The 15,198-nt window shown below is 40.5% G+C and overlaps 1 protein-coding gene across 7 annotated transcripts in view; it reads right to left on the reverse strand.

Moving 5' to 3' along the window:
- Positions 1 to 11,130: 11,130 nt before the first annotated feature.
- LOC148039760 (uncharacterized) overlaps positions 11,131 to 15,198 on the reverse strand; it is a 34,987-nt gene continuing 30,919 nt past the window's right edge. The window contains exons 5-16 of one of the 7 annotated variants that reach the window (XM_087693700.1): positions 14,929 to 15,138; positions 14,704 to 14,819; positions 14,556 to 14,605; positions 14,380 to 14,477; positions 14,047 to 14,132; positions 13,834 to 13,902; positions 13,462 to 13,705; positions 13,241 to 13,308; positions 13,022 to 13,090; positions 12,803 to 12,929; positions 12,608 to 12,712; positions 11,131 to 12,527 (exon numbers count right to left, since the gene is read on the reverse strand). The gene's annotated coding sequence lies outside the window, so the exon portion shown is untranslated. Of the gene's footprint in view, positions 12,528 to 12,607; positions 12,713 to 12,802; positions 12,930 to 13,021; positions 13,100 to 13,240; positions 13,309 to 13,461; positions 13,706 to 13,833; positions 13,903 to 14,046; positions 14,133 to 14,379; positions 14,478 to 14,555; positions 14,842 to 14,928; positions 15,167 to 15,198 lie in introns of those variants that run through there. The other 6 variants (XM_087693712.1, XM_087693706.1, XM_087693683.1 and 3 more) reach the window with 6 other exon arrangements.

Below are 15,198 nucleotides of genomic sequence, written 5' to 3' on the forward strand. Positions count from 1 at the left end.
GCTGTCAACAAAGAGAGGCATGATGGATTCCATACTGCTGAGCAACCCGTTGCACATTAGAGAGCAATCATTCAAACGAAGCAGTGCCCTGAGAGGAGAAGTCCATTAAGAATCTATCAATCAATTGCTGCATATAACCCTGAAAGATTGCATGCTTCAAATAAGACGAGTTAAAACGCAAAGGGAGCCTCTCCAGAAATTGCTTAAAAGGTGCAATGGGTTGTGCGAGCATCTCAAGCTGCAGAGGAAAATGGTCCGACAAGGCATATTGCTGCAACACTTTCATTTCAAGGATCTCAGGGAGGAAACCATCATTTTGCATGATGTATATGCGGTCTAGCCATGACCATGTTGTTGCATACTGAGCGGAATGGAAAGTAAACCCTGTAGAAGACGGGTGCAGCCAGGACCAGAGATCTTGCTTAAGAACAGCAAGAGCCAACTCATGCCACCTGCAGCTTTCCGGCGCATCCATTACCGAATGCTCTGATGTGGACTGCGAAGAATCAACACACATATTGAAATCCCCCATGAAGAGGCCCCGTCTGCCAAGTGACAAGGAAGTCTGCAAAGTATGCCAAAGATCCCGACGAGATAAAGGATCATTCGGAGCACAGAGGCCAAGTAACCATAAGATCTCTCCGTCGAATAAAATTTCAATCACCACAAAGCGGCCATGCACATCATTTTTAATGAGAAGAGGCTGATATTTTTAATGTACAATCATGAGCACACCAGAATAACGCAGGGCCCGTGTCTCGGCATAGAACAGACGAAAGCCATGGCAATCCACAACTTTTTTGGCTTCACCGTGACTCTTGTGTTCAACAGCACACAAGACATCCCACTGATTCTCATGCAATACCGTCCACATGGCTTGTTGCTTATGGCGAGAACAGATTCCTCGCACATTCCACGTGGCTATTTTCATGTGTTTTTAAAAGAAAATCAGGTACGAGGCATAGCTTGCCTCGATTTGACCTTTTCTGCGAGAATGTCCAGGACTCCCTCATCCAAGAAATCAGCCAACATGGCAAAAGAGTTCTGCGGACCAGATTTAGAGGTAGACGGCAGATCTGCTAGCTTGGGAGTGGAGCGGGGATAACGACGATCCCATGGGGTAATGACATTGCCTCTGGTATCAAAAGCTAGCTTAGCAGGTGGACCCTTTGGACGATCCGAATACACTCTCTGAGTGGGCTGAGGACGGGGGTAGAGGAAACCATAGCAGGAGCAGAGTGCTCCGAAGGCAACATTTCTTTCCTGTGCATATAAGTACGCATGGAATCTTGTGATGTAGAAGGCACAGAATTCTCCATGCCAGCAACCACCTTGTTATCTTTTTTTGTGCGTACTTCAACCCAGTCTGTGCCACGGGAATCCAAACCCGAAACCTGTTGTTTACCTTTATCCAGCGCTTTAGGTGGGTGAATAGCATCCTGCGACGGGACATCACATGCCATATCTTCCATGGGCAGCAGAACATGCCGAGCATCTGAAGTGTGTTGCTGCTCTGGGCATTCGGCCATGAAATGCCCTAATTTTCCATAGGAAAAGCAATGTCCTGCAAAATTGCCCCATTTCAAACGAAAGTGTAAAGGATGCATGCCGGAGCAATTGAGACGTAACCATGCAGGCCTTTTCCTAGTAGTGTCCCATAACATACACAAGCGGTTATGATTCATGGCCCTTAAACTTGGAGGGACCAGAACAGTGCCCACAGCAGCCATGGCGTCCTTCAATAGTGGCCAATAAACAGCCGGGCAATTTTCCACTTCAACCCATACAGGGCACTCTCATTGCAGCAGGCGTTGAAAATCTGCCATTGGGCGCCATGGTACAACATGGACCAAACGGCGATAAAAAAACAGAGGCAGTTTAGACAGGAGAGCAGCACGGTGCGTCTCGGATTTTAATAGCACCTCAAAAAAGCCTCGGGGCCCCACAAAAATCTCTTCAACACATTCCCCTTGTAGCAGACTGTGCAGCCACTGGCGAATACGGGAAAGCTGGGGGATTCTACCAGTGAAGAAGAGTATCACTGCACGATCATAGAATATTGAAAAGGAGTGCAAGACAGATTTGGGGTCAACAATGGCTTCCAAAACATCTTCCGATGCAGAGTCAGAAAAGACTTCCTGATTATGTTGAACATAATCGCCAAGTAGAGTGTTGGCAAACTCTAGCAGATGCTCCTAGTCAACATCCTGAGAGTTGGCAGAATCCGAAGCAACCTGAGTATAGGAACGATCCTGATGATCCATTGTCTCTTCCGAAGTGTGCTTGGTGCGTTTACCTGCAGGCTGAAAATCAGGAGCAGTGGACATCTCTTCATTGCACGGAACCATATCGTCGGTTTCCTCGGTATCAGAGTCCAGACCAAGCACTGCCACCATTTGGTCTATAAAATCCAGGTCCAGACCAGCCATGGTGTATCACTGCGTATACCGGTCAGAGGTTGAACAAAGAACTCACGGGAGGCAAGAATGCGCAGGCCGCTCTCCCTCTTTCTTAGGCAAAACGGACCCGGCACTGACGAGCACGTCCGCAGGCAGAGAAGGGCCGGTTCCCTTTGCTGGCTGACGCTGTCGCATGCTATGTGTGTGGCAACCTGGGTGTGGCTGGCTGCTGCCCCTTGGTGGCAAAACAGGCAGATCAGGGCGGGCAGCAGGCAGAGGGCGACGGAACGTCCAGGCAGAGGGCGAGCTCTCTCTCTCTCTCTCTCTCTCTCTCTCTCTCTCTCTCTCTCTCTCTCTCTCTCTCTCTCTCTCTCTCTCTCTCTCTCTCTCTCTCTCTCTCTCTCTCTCTCTCTCTCTCTCTCTCTCTCTCTCTCTCTCTCGTGAGGCAGAGGTGCACGTCTGTCTGCCTCAGTCATGGCCTGTCCAGATGCAAAGGACAGGGCGCAACCCTAACGATGCAGGTTTAGGAGCACGATGCGCAAGACTGACGGGAAGCTGCAGGGACCACGGCGTGCAGGGACCACGAGGCTCAAGTCTAATGGCGACATCAAGGACCTCGAATCGCAAGGCTGACTGGCGATGGCTGCGACCAGGACCCGCAGGTCAGACGGCCCGCGGCAAGGAGGGGTGCTCAGACGATGACATCTCTCTCCGTTCCCTCTCGATTCCCTGTCTCTCTCTCGCTCTGCCGCTCTATCACCTGTTCCGCCTGAGTCCTGTGCACAGGGGCCGTGCAGAGCTGCACAGACGTGATGCTGCGCAAGAAGGCAGGGGCGCGAGGCTGGGATCAAGTCGTCGTACAGGGAGGGTCATGCAGGGTTGCCATCGCCACGGTCACGCTGCTCGTCCATCGCCCAGCCTCTCTCTCTCTCTCTCTCTCTGTGTCTTTTGGAGTCACATGGAGTAGTGTCATTGTTGCATGTTTATATTAAATATAATAGCAGATGTTCTCCAAATCTTGCATGTGTTAAACAAAGTAAGAATAAATTTTTTTATTAAAGATTTGTAGGCAATACAGTGGTTTGAGAATTTCATAGAATCAAACTACATTTTCAAAGGTCAGCCACATTGGCTAGCTTCTTGAGACATATGTATTAGCATAAATACCAAAAATATTTACAAAGATAGGAGGGAAAGGGCACCACTTGTTGCCTGCAAAATTGAATAAGTTGATTGCTAGTAAGGACTAAGAAACCATGCTTACATTGCATGTGTCAATGAAAGTACCTAATTGCTATCCCAATCACCCCCTTAGTTGAGTAAATACCTCGGAGGCATCCATGAAGAAGGGTAGGAGTTGTAGCACTTAGGAAGGTGATAGGAGTAGGAGCAATGCAAAGGCCGATGTTCAAAAACCACATTTGGCTATTTATAAAGCCTAGAAGAGAAGGTTGATGTTCAATAACTAGCTTTGGCTATTCAATGCTCTCAAAATTCAATTAATGTGCGTGCGTGCGTGCGTGTGCGTGTGTGTGTGACAACAAAACAATGTTAATAAGAGATAGCCTCAATAGTATTACATTATATCATTCAATAAAACCAAATGAGTGGGGTACATACTTTGGGTGTTACATTGAATAATACTACAAAAACATCACATATACAAGAGGGCTCATGAATTAGGACACTTGAGATAAGATGACCAATTAATCATACTCGCAGTAAGAACATAGCAAGTAAAGAGATATGTAGAGGTTGCACATGTTACTTGCCAACTAGCTAGGTAGATGATTAGCAAGGATTAAATCAAGTAAACTTGTGTTGTAGGTATCAAAAGCATAACTTCGTTGCCATCCCTTCCACATATGTAATCAAATACCTTGTTTATGCCACGTATATGGTACTTATAGCCAACACAACCATTAGACCTTAGCTACATCATTTGTGATATAACATTAGGTGTCTTCTAGAACGCTAAGTGAAGGAGGTAAGGAATATTGGGTCCTAGTGCCATACAAGTATCAATGCAACTAATACCATAGACATGCACAAAAGTTTTTTGACAGAATCTATCAAAACATATCCCTATTTGAATGGACCTATAAATGACCTATATACTCAATTCTAGCCTTATCAAACCCTATGGGGCCAAAATTTGGATTGAAAGTACACTACGTACTAAGAAACCCATATATGATCTATGCGAGGTTTAGAACAACCTGCTACACCTGTGTTTTAACATGGAAATGCTATGTTTTTCAATGTGAGACCTGTATCAACTTGTATAACCATTAATGGATCGAGAGATGCATTGTAAATATCCTATAGGTGTTGAAAAGAGGCTTGATTCTTCAATGATAATGCCATCTTCAATTCTCCTGAATGTTGTACTTGTATGAGGGATAAAATGGCATTCTTAGCTCCTTACATGGGCTCTAAGACTTGAGGGGTATGCAAATTTCCTCCTCAAGCTAGGTTCTGGCACCCTTCAAGATCCTAAATATGAGGGAGAGTCATCTTGTAATTCACTCAGCATCCGCTTATTCCTTATGGGTATTTAAACATGGCAAGAGCATTCCAGGCTAATCAACCAACATGATATGCATGGATTGGATTCAAAGATTTCAACTTTCCATGAAATGCAATGGAGATTGAAACGAAAGGTAAAAACAAAGATTGAAGGTAAAGAATCTTTGCTGATTTAGAATATGAAAGCATTCAAGTAATAATATGGCTTCAAATTCATGATAGAAATTAATTCTTAAGTCTCCCTAAGAATTGAAGAAGATAGAATTAAAAATCGAGAGAGTAGCCTGTAAAATGAGCTTGATGTAGAATACCTTCAAGAATCAATGCAAATAGAAGATAAACTGATGTAGACTCCTCCTTGATGAGCTCCAATAGCTCTCCAATGATTAGTGAATGGATGTTGTTACACTAAGCATGAAAGCCCCAAGTTAATGCTCCCATAATACCTTCTTTAGCTCAAAAGAATCCAATGTCAATCAATGTCAAGCCATAGTCACTTGAAGATCAGAGAAGATCAATTATAGGAAGCCCTCAACTTTCTTGAGTGCCAAGAAATAGAAGATTGTGTCGTTTCTACAAAAATCCCCAAATTCTCCCCTATGAGAGCTTCTCGAGGTCAAATATGCTCCAATACTCCAAATATTGTAAGAATCTCGAAGAAACCTTAGTGTAGACAAGTTCCAGTATCCCAAAGATGCAAAATCTCTCTCAATCAGAAAAGCTTTGATAAAGCTTTAATTGCTATCCATGGCTTGCACTTCTAGGATTTCAACAGAGCGAGATCCTTAAAGAAGAGTGCTTCCCTTTAGTTAATGGAGTATTAGAGATGATGGTGACGCTTCGAGTAAATGAGTAGAAGCTTTACAAAAAGGCATGCGATGATTTTGTGTGAAGAGAATAGAGACATCAAAACAACACAATTTGCATTGAATATTCTTGGTTGTTAGCTACCATAACTGCTACAAACCTCATCAATATGGTATATTACATGAAGCTTAGAATGCCTAGAAGCTCCTAGAGACCATCTATTCTTGAAGGAATATGAAGATTATGAATAATGGAGATCTCAAGATGTAGGTTTCATGGAAGCTTGAGAAATGAAGGAGTTCTTTTCCAAAGAGTAACTATGGTTTAAGCCTCTGCCAAGTCCTGTTACCTCTCTTTTAACAAAGGTACCTTCCAAATGGTATGGAGTCAATAGAACGTGATTCAACTTGAAAGCACGTGATACAACTTGATGTTAAAGATTTAATGAAAGCACGTGATTCAATAGAAATAGACATATTAGGACAAAGGGAAGGGTTACATCTTTAGTAGTCAATAGTTGTAATAAACTATTTACAATACTTGTAACAAAATAAACAAAGACTTGGAAGAGAGGAAAGTCGTATGGTACGTGCAAACCAAACTCGAAGATCGTTAGTGAGAACTAAAAAGATATATGTTGCATTATATGTGTGAACAATAGCCTCTGATTGTTATCCCCTTGAAATCTTGCAAGTAGCTATTGCCTTGCTTTGCTCCATGTATTGCAACTGAGTTGAATGAAATCTCATAACAAAACAAGTGGCAACAACACATCAAGGGTTGTACCACACGAGGGGGAAGTTGTGGTAATGATGTGCTTTTTATAAGAATCTTGAAGTAACCTAAAGTATAGTTATGAGCATGACCCCTTTTAGTTGGAGGGTGTATGATGGAAAGATAATGCATATGATGGAATTTATTATCAATATATTTATGGTCATGAAAGGTGAGGCTAAATAAGATGCTTCCAACTAGGAGGTGCTATGTGAATTATGATAATTAAAAGCTATTCAAACATTAGCTATCGTAGTACAACTCAATAGTGTTTCAAAGCATTAATAGAGAAAAGGGAGTACTGTAAAGGGAATATACAAGTAATAAAGGTTGGACTAGTTCTCCCTTGACTTGTAGAGCTAAAAAGCTATTTACACAAGAGTAGGGCTCATAGAGGGTTATATGTATTGCAATAGTTTCTTCTAACCTAAAAAAGACTTCATTAGCTCGGAAGTAAATATGTAATTACTAACCAATTATGAGCCATTAGTAAATTAAAGGCTTAAATTGCAATGATAGCCATAATGCAAAGCCATATTTAGATATTTTTGAGTACAAAATACATATTGAAAATAGCCCTATATAGCAATGTAAAAACAAATAGCATCCCTCTGTTATAAATGAGAATGTCCACAATTTTTTTTCTTGAATTCCTTGTATAGGTCAAGGAGTATGTCATACAAAACAATTCAAGAGTTGATGTCATCTTATGTAATAGTTCCACCTACATGATACTACAATTGAGATAGTATGTACTTAGATCGACATCAAATTGGTTGGTTCATTGACTACCAATTATCATTAGAATAAAGGTGAAAATTAGCTCTGCATCACAATGATTAGTCGTACTCATCAGCTTTGAAATAAGTTTTAGTTATTATCATGCTACTGGGTAGTGAATTACAACCTACATAATAGGGATATGGTACAATATTTCTAGTGAAGTATGGCACAATAGTAGTATGATACAAATCCATTCGTTACTTCTTGTTATGAAGCACAAGGCAATTGGACATACTAGGGAAAAGGATGTATACGGATTAGCTTATAGTACCTCCATTGGGCAGTATTTTATGCTTGTGGGCTACATAGAGGCTATAGATCTACCCATTATACAATTACACGGTGGCACTTTTCACCTACGGACTACATATGAGGTGTCTAGTTCATGGTGAGAGGCTAGGAAAAATAACAACACAAATGTTTATATAAGCATTATATGCTTGCCTTCAAAGGTTTGAACAACTTAAACCACAATAATAACAATTGCAAAATTTAATAAAGGAACATATGATAAATATGGACAATAATTAGATCCAACTTACAATGTATTCAACATACTAAATGTACATCAATTTCATAGCCCGTACTATTGAAAACAATTACGTGGAAGATGGCAACAAAGCCTCGCTATAAGGAAGTACTTAACAAAGACAATGAACAATCCATATTCTTCCTTGTGTCCATTTTAATCATAGAGTAGGTTCATATGGCTATAGAGCTTATAGATTGTATGCTCAACAAGTAATGCAAAGAGTAGATCTTGAACCCATCATGACATCCAAACAAGAGGTTTAAAATGAAGGGGAGAGGAAGAGTACTCCTGACCCATGAGTAAAAAAACTTTAGCCAACAAGAGAAAGTAGATTTTTAGAATAAGCAGGAACCCCAAACAGGGGCTCATAAGGATCCAAATGTGAATAAGTTTAATGAGGTGCCCATGTAAACCGTTCAAAGAGTTACAACTTAATCCTTCTAGAATCCACAAGTTATAATCATGGTATAACTCCTAGTCTATCAATACATTCCCCCTTTTTTTTTGTATCATACCACTTATCTAGACTTCAAGGATATTCTTTTTCTTAAATGCAAAGTGAGTCGAGTGTATTAATATGTACACTCAAAGGTGCATTGCCAACTTGGCCATTATAGAAAAGGTCTTAAGATAATTAACATTTAGTTGACATGCTCGACATGCACATTTAAGCTGTTTGTAAAGAACTCACCCATGGTTTCCTTCATAATAGTAGCAACTTTCTCAACCATCACTTTGTTCATCTTATGATGTCCATGTACTACAAGATTCCTAAATTTCTAGATGGAGCACAATGTGACTAACCTAATAATCTACAAGGCATTTTAAGTCTTGTTGTAGATCAAGTCTCCCAAAAGATCAATCCCGAAGGAAGTAGACACATTGAGATTTGCCACATCCATTCACCTGTTAAGTTGTTCACAAAGCACAGGTACTGCTCTAAAGTCTTGGAACACATGAGCCATACTTTCTACCTTGCAAAAAGAGTCCATAAGGGGGTGCAGTTTCCAATTTTAGCCATGTGGGATTTGAGTGGTAAAGCCATACTCCCTATTTGCTAAGCCATGACGTTTAATGTGTTAGAGCATGTGGCTCTTCAAGTCTTTTGAGCTGAAACCTTCGTGTCCTCAACCCATAGTTGGTGTATTTGGCTTTCCAGTGCTCTTACTTTTAGTGCAAGGCTCAAGTATTTGCCGTTTAAGTCCTTATTATGTCAATATCAAATAGGTCTGTTCACATAGTTTCTCACATTCTTAGCTCAAACAACATTATAAAAATGAGGTAAAGGCCAACTAACCTTAGATTGATTGAAGAAGGCCAATAACCCATTTGTCTATTTTGGGTACAATTGAAAAGCCACTCTCATTTGATCGGACTCCATAGATCTGAATGCATTGAAGTTCCAAATGTCTAGCCACTTCCTCATCCCTTTATTATGAAGAGCTTGAGCAAACTGATATGACTCCAAGCTCAAAGGCCTCCCTAGAGAACTAAATAACCCTATTCAAAGAAGGATCAATTCTTACTCCCTCGAGCCCTTCCCCTTGAAAATCTCTAGTATAGTCTTCAAAGTAATCAAAAGAGTCCTCCCCACATTTGAGCTATGGACTTTGGCTTTAACAATGCTACAATCCCTTGGGAGCGATGCTTGCAAGATGAAGTTGCTTAGCAAGACAGTCCATGGGTGGTTATCAAACATCCTCTAAAGCCAAGAAAAGCCTTTTCAATTTTGCATTTCATTAACTCTAGGCCCATCCCAATTGTTAGTACCTATTGTTATAACTTGTCAAGAGATAGAGTGAGAGGATTGCTTGCATCCAAAGGGACCATGATAAGCCCCAAATAGCTTCTTGAATCTAGTCTATGAGGGCATGAGCTAAAATGCATTAGCTTTCCTAACCAAGGATGTTTGGATCTTCCATTGCTTAGTCATTTGGTATAAATTTTGACACAAGCTAATCAACTCTTTACTTAAATGTGATGTGGACTCTTGGGGGGCACCTTTCTTAGTGGACTTGCACTCACCAATAGCAAAGGTAGCACCGTCCTAGGTTGGACAATCACAAGCACGGTTTCTTAAGCTTTTGCAAACATACTAAGAATTTGGGAATGAAGAGAAGTAAAGCTCAACAATAAGCGCAATACTTTAAGTGTCATAGAGCTCAAGCAACTAAGAGATCTCTTTCCATGAGTCCTAGACAACGCATGGCCACCTCTTTGTGTAGCTGCTTCCTTGCCTATCCTCAAAGATGTACAAGTCCATTCCTAGAACTTCATCTAGGGCTTTGAACCAATTAGGAAGAAAAGGAAAGGAGACCCACAAATGTCACTCAAATGGCAAGAGTTCTTATGTTGAGAAATCAACAAATCAAGGTAATAAATGAACGAAATTGCCATTGAAGCCCAAAATGCTCATGGTAATCCACTCTCTCTCCATGGACAAACCAACTTGGAGAGAAATAAAAGGTGCACCTAATGAATTGATATTAAATTGGGGAGCCTATTGCTTCATAGGTCTCCATGAGCTAATGCTCATTCTTGCCTGAAGCTTTTCAAGGAAGAAGAATAACAAGCTAGATGCTAAAAATTTTCCAAATAGCGTTGCTTGAGTCACAAGATCGTAAGGGTGCGGATCACCTTCTTTCCTCCATCTTCGATTTGAGCTATATTCTTGGCATTATAAAGCCTAAGATTCTCCTTGAGCGCTCTCTCAAGCTCTACAATATCACATCGATTGCCTTTGAGAGCATCCATGTACTCAACACCATAGAGTCTCCATTGGGATTGGATTATTTATAGGCTTGAGCCATTACCATAGGAGGGTGTCTGGGTATTGAGGGGCCATGGGATAGAACCCCTAAATGCAATTAAGGTTGATAAAATTTCAAGCACCGTGTTTACCACTCATACCTCCCATTTGCTTCAACCATGCATTACCGTAGCCAATCATTGGCTCTTGTTTCCAAAGAGCTAAATTCTCTCCCATATCAACCATAAAGAAATTAGAGAGCTTGTCTTTTAAAGGGCACAAGGGAAAAAAAGAAAAACCAACATTAGCCCACGATTGGACTCTTGGTTTGAAAGGCTTGTAAGTGCTAAGAATGCTACTTATCTTATACATTTTAAATTTATGAATTCAATATAAAGTTCTAGGAATCTAATTAGCTTGTAAAGCTTCTAATTTTTAGATTTATAAATTAGAAGAAATCTAATTAGCTTGTAATTTAAGTGCTAAGAATCTACTTTGTTTGTAATTTTTAGGTTTATAAATTTGGAAAAATCTGAATGAAATGGTGAAGACGAAGGAGAAGGAAGGGCGCGATGGCGAGCATCAAACTCATTCACATTACTGAAATTAATAACTGTTACAGAGAACAGGTGGAATGCTCTCTGGGAAGGCTATGGAGGCGTGATCGTTCCACGTCACGCTATGCCAGAAATCCATTCGAAGCACTTCTACAGCTATTCCAGGCCAGAAATCCATTCGAAGCACTTATACAGGATAAACTTGAAGGCCATGGAGGTTGTTCTTTCTGAGGCTTTCACACCCATAGGGCTGAAATTTGATGCAGTTGCTTCATCCATCAAACTTATTCATTACTGAAATGCTGCTGCGAGAACAATTTGAACCCCTGCGTATTGTGCTCTCTGTGAAGGGCTATGGAGGCTGTGGGTTCCACATCACTCAGCAGGTTACAGGTTTCTTGCAGTATCCAGCTATGTCAGAATTCCATGCGAAGCACTTTTACATCATAAAATTGAAGGCTGGATTCCATGCTACGCACTTCTACAGCATAAAATTGAAGGCAGGGAGCGTGTTCTGATGTCACAATTGAGGCTTTCACACCCCTGGTTGAAATTTGATGCTGTTACTTCCTCAATCCATTGTTAAAGGGCTGCTTTTTGACAGTCATGTACATGCAATTTTACAGTTTAAGCACTCCTTAGGGCCTTCAAACCCTAACCCTAAGGTTGAAATTTGATGCAGTTGCTTTCTCTATCCGTTGTTCAAGGGCTGCTTTTGACTCCCATGTGGATGCGATCATACAGTTTAAGCCCATCCACAGTATCACGTTCTTTATAAAAACATCTGCCACAAAGATTAACTGAAGCCTTGTCATGTCTGCCACACAATGCAGTTATTTCCTCCAATCTTCTGTCAGCGGGCTGCTCTCAGTGTCATATATATGCACAATACAGTTCTAACCAGGATCTTATTTGGCAGAATATGAAGCTCAAAAGTCTCTTGATGTCAGTTCTGAGGCCTTGCAAACCTCTGAGAAGCTGGTGGTTCATTTTCCCCAACCTTTGGATGTACAAAGGTGTTTGCGACTTTCCTGCATATGCTTTTTGTAGATGTTGTTTTGTCATTGGTGAAGTTACCATATCATGTCTGTCATTACTGCTAAAACCCCAGTATGTGTTGTCTGATTTCAGAGTTTCCATAAGTGGAGGAGGTCTTTGTAGTATATTGTTGATTGTGCTTTCTCAATATCATAGCTTCAACTCACGTTGCTCTTTGTAACAGGTTAGTTTGGACTTGGAGCCTCACAAGCAGTGCGGTCTTCTTCTTGTTCGCTTTCTAGAGCTAGTAGATTCCAAAATGTGGATACATGTCACTTGAGAGAATTTGTAGCTTTCTGAGAAGCAGCTTCATGGGGAGGTTCAGAAGATTACAACAAGTTGTTAACCTTGCATTTATCCTGCAAACAAGCCATAACAACTGTTTAGATCCACAGTTCATGTCTATGCTGTCGATGTAAAATAATAACAAGAATTTCACCTTATTTCAGTTGGAAATAAGCCTCTTTTTGTGATTTGAAAACTCAGTTGACTGATTTCGATTTTTCTGACTGGTCACTTGCATATCTATTTGATTCTCTGATTTCTGACAAAGGCCATTTGACAGCTTGGGTGTCACAATTGTGCATTTTAGTTAGAAAGAAATACGTGCTAAAATTGTGTGAAAAGTCTGTACCTCGGCTCTTGACTGTTTTCCAGTGTACTGGATTGTCTTAAGGCATCTGGGTTCTTTTGTGTTTGTGATAGCATGAAGGGAGGTCTTGGTGGAAACCCACGGACCTCAAGATTGTAAACAAGAGCTTCTGCATGTTTTTATGGAGACGTATAATTACTGGATTGGACATTTGTGAGGAACTCATCCAAAGTTTTTGCATTACGTGTTTGAAAGTTTTACCTTGTTGCATTTGCTGATTTCAACCTCTGTAATTTGTGAGACCTTGAAGTTTTTCAAAGTAGCAACCGTCTGACATACCTTCAAACATGTCAGATAAGGGCAACTCTTTTTTTCTCAGGTGTTCATATTATGAGAAAAGAATGTGCCTTTGCATTTCATGTTGCATAGTTGTGAAGAAACGCATGCTAAGCTTTTGCAATACCGTTTTGAAGGTTTTACCTTGCTGAAATGGTTGATTTCAACATCTGTAATTTGCGAGACGGTGAAGTTTTGGAAGTAGAAACTGTCTGACATACATACAAATGTGTGAGATGAGGGCAATTCTATTTTTCTCAGTTGTTCAAATTATGAGAGAAGAATGTGTCTTTGCATTTCATTTTAGTGCGTGCAAATTGACTTTGTGGGCCATGAGAAAAAGTTGGGAGTGAGTTTGAACTGACCTTGCAGGCATGTACTCTATTTCTGGTCTTTGAATTGTGTAAGCTGATCTGTTTATCTGCTCTAATTGGGATTGCTAAATTAGATAAAAGTCCTTTTTGCTGAACCTGGCAACAATGTTTCAAGTCAGTCTGTCCTTTGTCTCACACAAGTGGTGGCCTCACTCTGCTGGGCAACTTATAACTACTTCAAGGTAATCTCCAGGTCTGCAGGTACACTAGGGTGCTCTGCTGATTAAACTTTTTCCTGTTATGAAAACGGAACTTTGTTAGAACTGGGCGTAGGCTGTTGGTTGTTATGCTGTATCTGGCCATTTGATAGCTGAGATGACGATACCCGTCCGAAGTCTTTGCAATACCACTCTGAGAGTTTACCTTTTTGAAATCATAGATATCAACATTTGTTATTTGCGAGACCTTGAAGTTTTGGAAGGAGACAAGCCTCTGAGATGTGTAAACAAATGTGTCAGATCAGGGCAACTGTAAATATTATTAAATGAGATATGTCTTTGCATTCCATGTTAGTGCATAAAAATTGATGTCACTGGCCGATGAGCAAAAGTGAGAAATGTGTTTGAACGGCAATACCTTACAGGCACCTATTCTATTTCTGATCTTCAATTTGTGTAAGTCAATCTGTTTCTTGCTCTGATAATAGACCTTTTTCACTGAACCTGGCAACAATAGTTTGAATCAGTCTTGTCTATTTCACACAAACTGGTGGTTTCACTCTGCAGTGCAACTTATACTTGAATATAGTCTCCAGTTCTGCAGGTACATTACGGGTGCTCTACTGATTTAACTTTAAACTATTATGAAAATGGGACATTGTTAAAGCCGAGCACAGGCGGTCGGTTGTTATGCTCAACTGGTCAAAATCCAAGTGCTGCTCAATTTATCAATCTGTGTGTAGAAAAGTACCTTACTACTTTGCATTTTTCGCACTGCAAATATTGCAGAGAAGTGTTATCAAGATCTTGTTAGAACTGATAAGACCTGATAAGTTTGCATAACTCTTCCTGTTATCAAGATCTTGTTAGAATTTGATCACAAGTTTCTCCATAATGCAAACGAGCAGATGAGTAAATGAAACGTACCTTTGAGTGTCCTAGCACGTGACCCTTGCATTGCCACTTTCATGTTTGGCCTGAGAGCCAGAAAAGTAGTCTTTACAACAGTTGGAAATTCTTTAAGCTGCCATATAGTTATTTGGAATTGCCAGAAACTGAGTCTACTGCAGTGTACATTTGCTTGTTGAAACTTGTTTGCTTGATATTGAATGCACCAGAATAATTTAGTTCTTGCTGTTCAAACTCTTGAATTCTCTTCATGTCTGGTAGTTTCTATCATCCCTATATGACCTGCAGAGTTTGAAAGCCCCTCCTGTCAAGTGAAGTTATAATATTTCTGATCATATGCTACAGTCAGCTAATTGTAAAACTTGAGAGAACGTCCAGCTTTTATACATACTTTCGGCATAGAATAATGTGGTGCATCTGGTACAATCCAATTTCATTGGAGAATGCAAGGAATTGTGCTGTCAAGCAGCTTTTGGTTTCTTGTCAGCATGAATAACGGTCTTTTTAAATCCCTTGTGTTTCCACTCATGTGGTTGCTATTTGCTTGGAGTTATTAAGGGTTGGACTTGCAAGCTCTTCAAGCTAGGCTGTTGTCTTGTACCTGTAATTTTGCTTTTGTTCAAGAGACGCTGCAAGTTCATGCTTGATTATGTGATTATTT

This window comes from Lygodium microphyllum, chromosome 2 (genome assembly GCF_053477565.2).
Source record: "Lygodium microphyllum isolate KBCC chromosome 2, Lygodium_microphyllum_v1.1.10, whole genome shotgun sequence".
NCBI classification, from domain to species: Eukaryota; Viridiplantae; Streptophyta; class Polypodiopsida; order Schizaeales; family Lygodiaceae; genus Lygodium; species Lygodium microphyllum.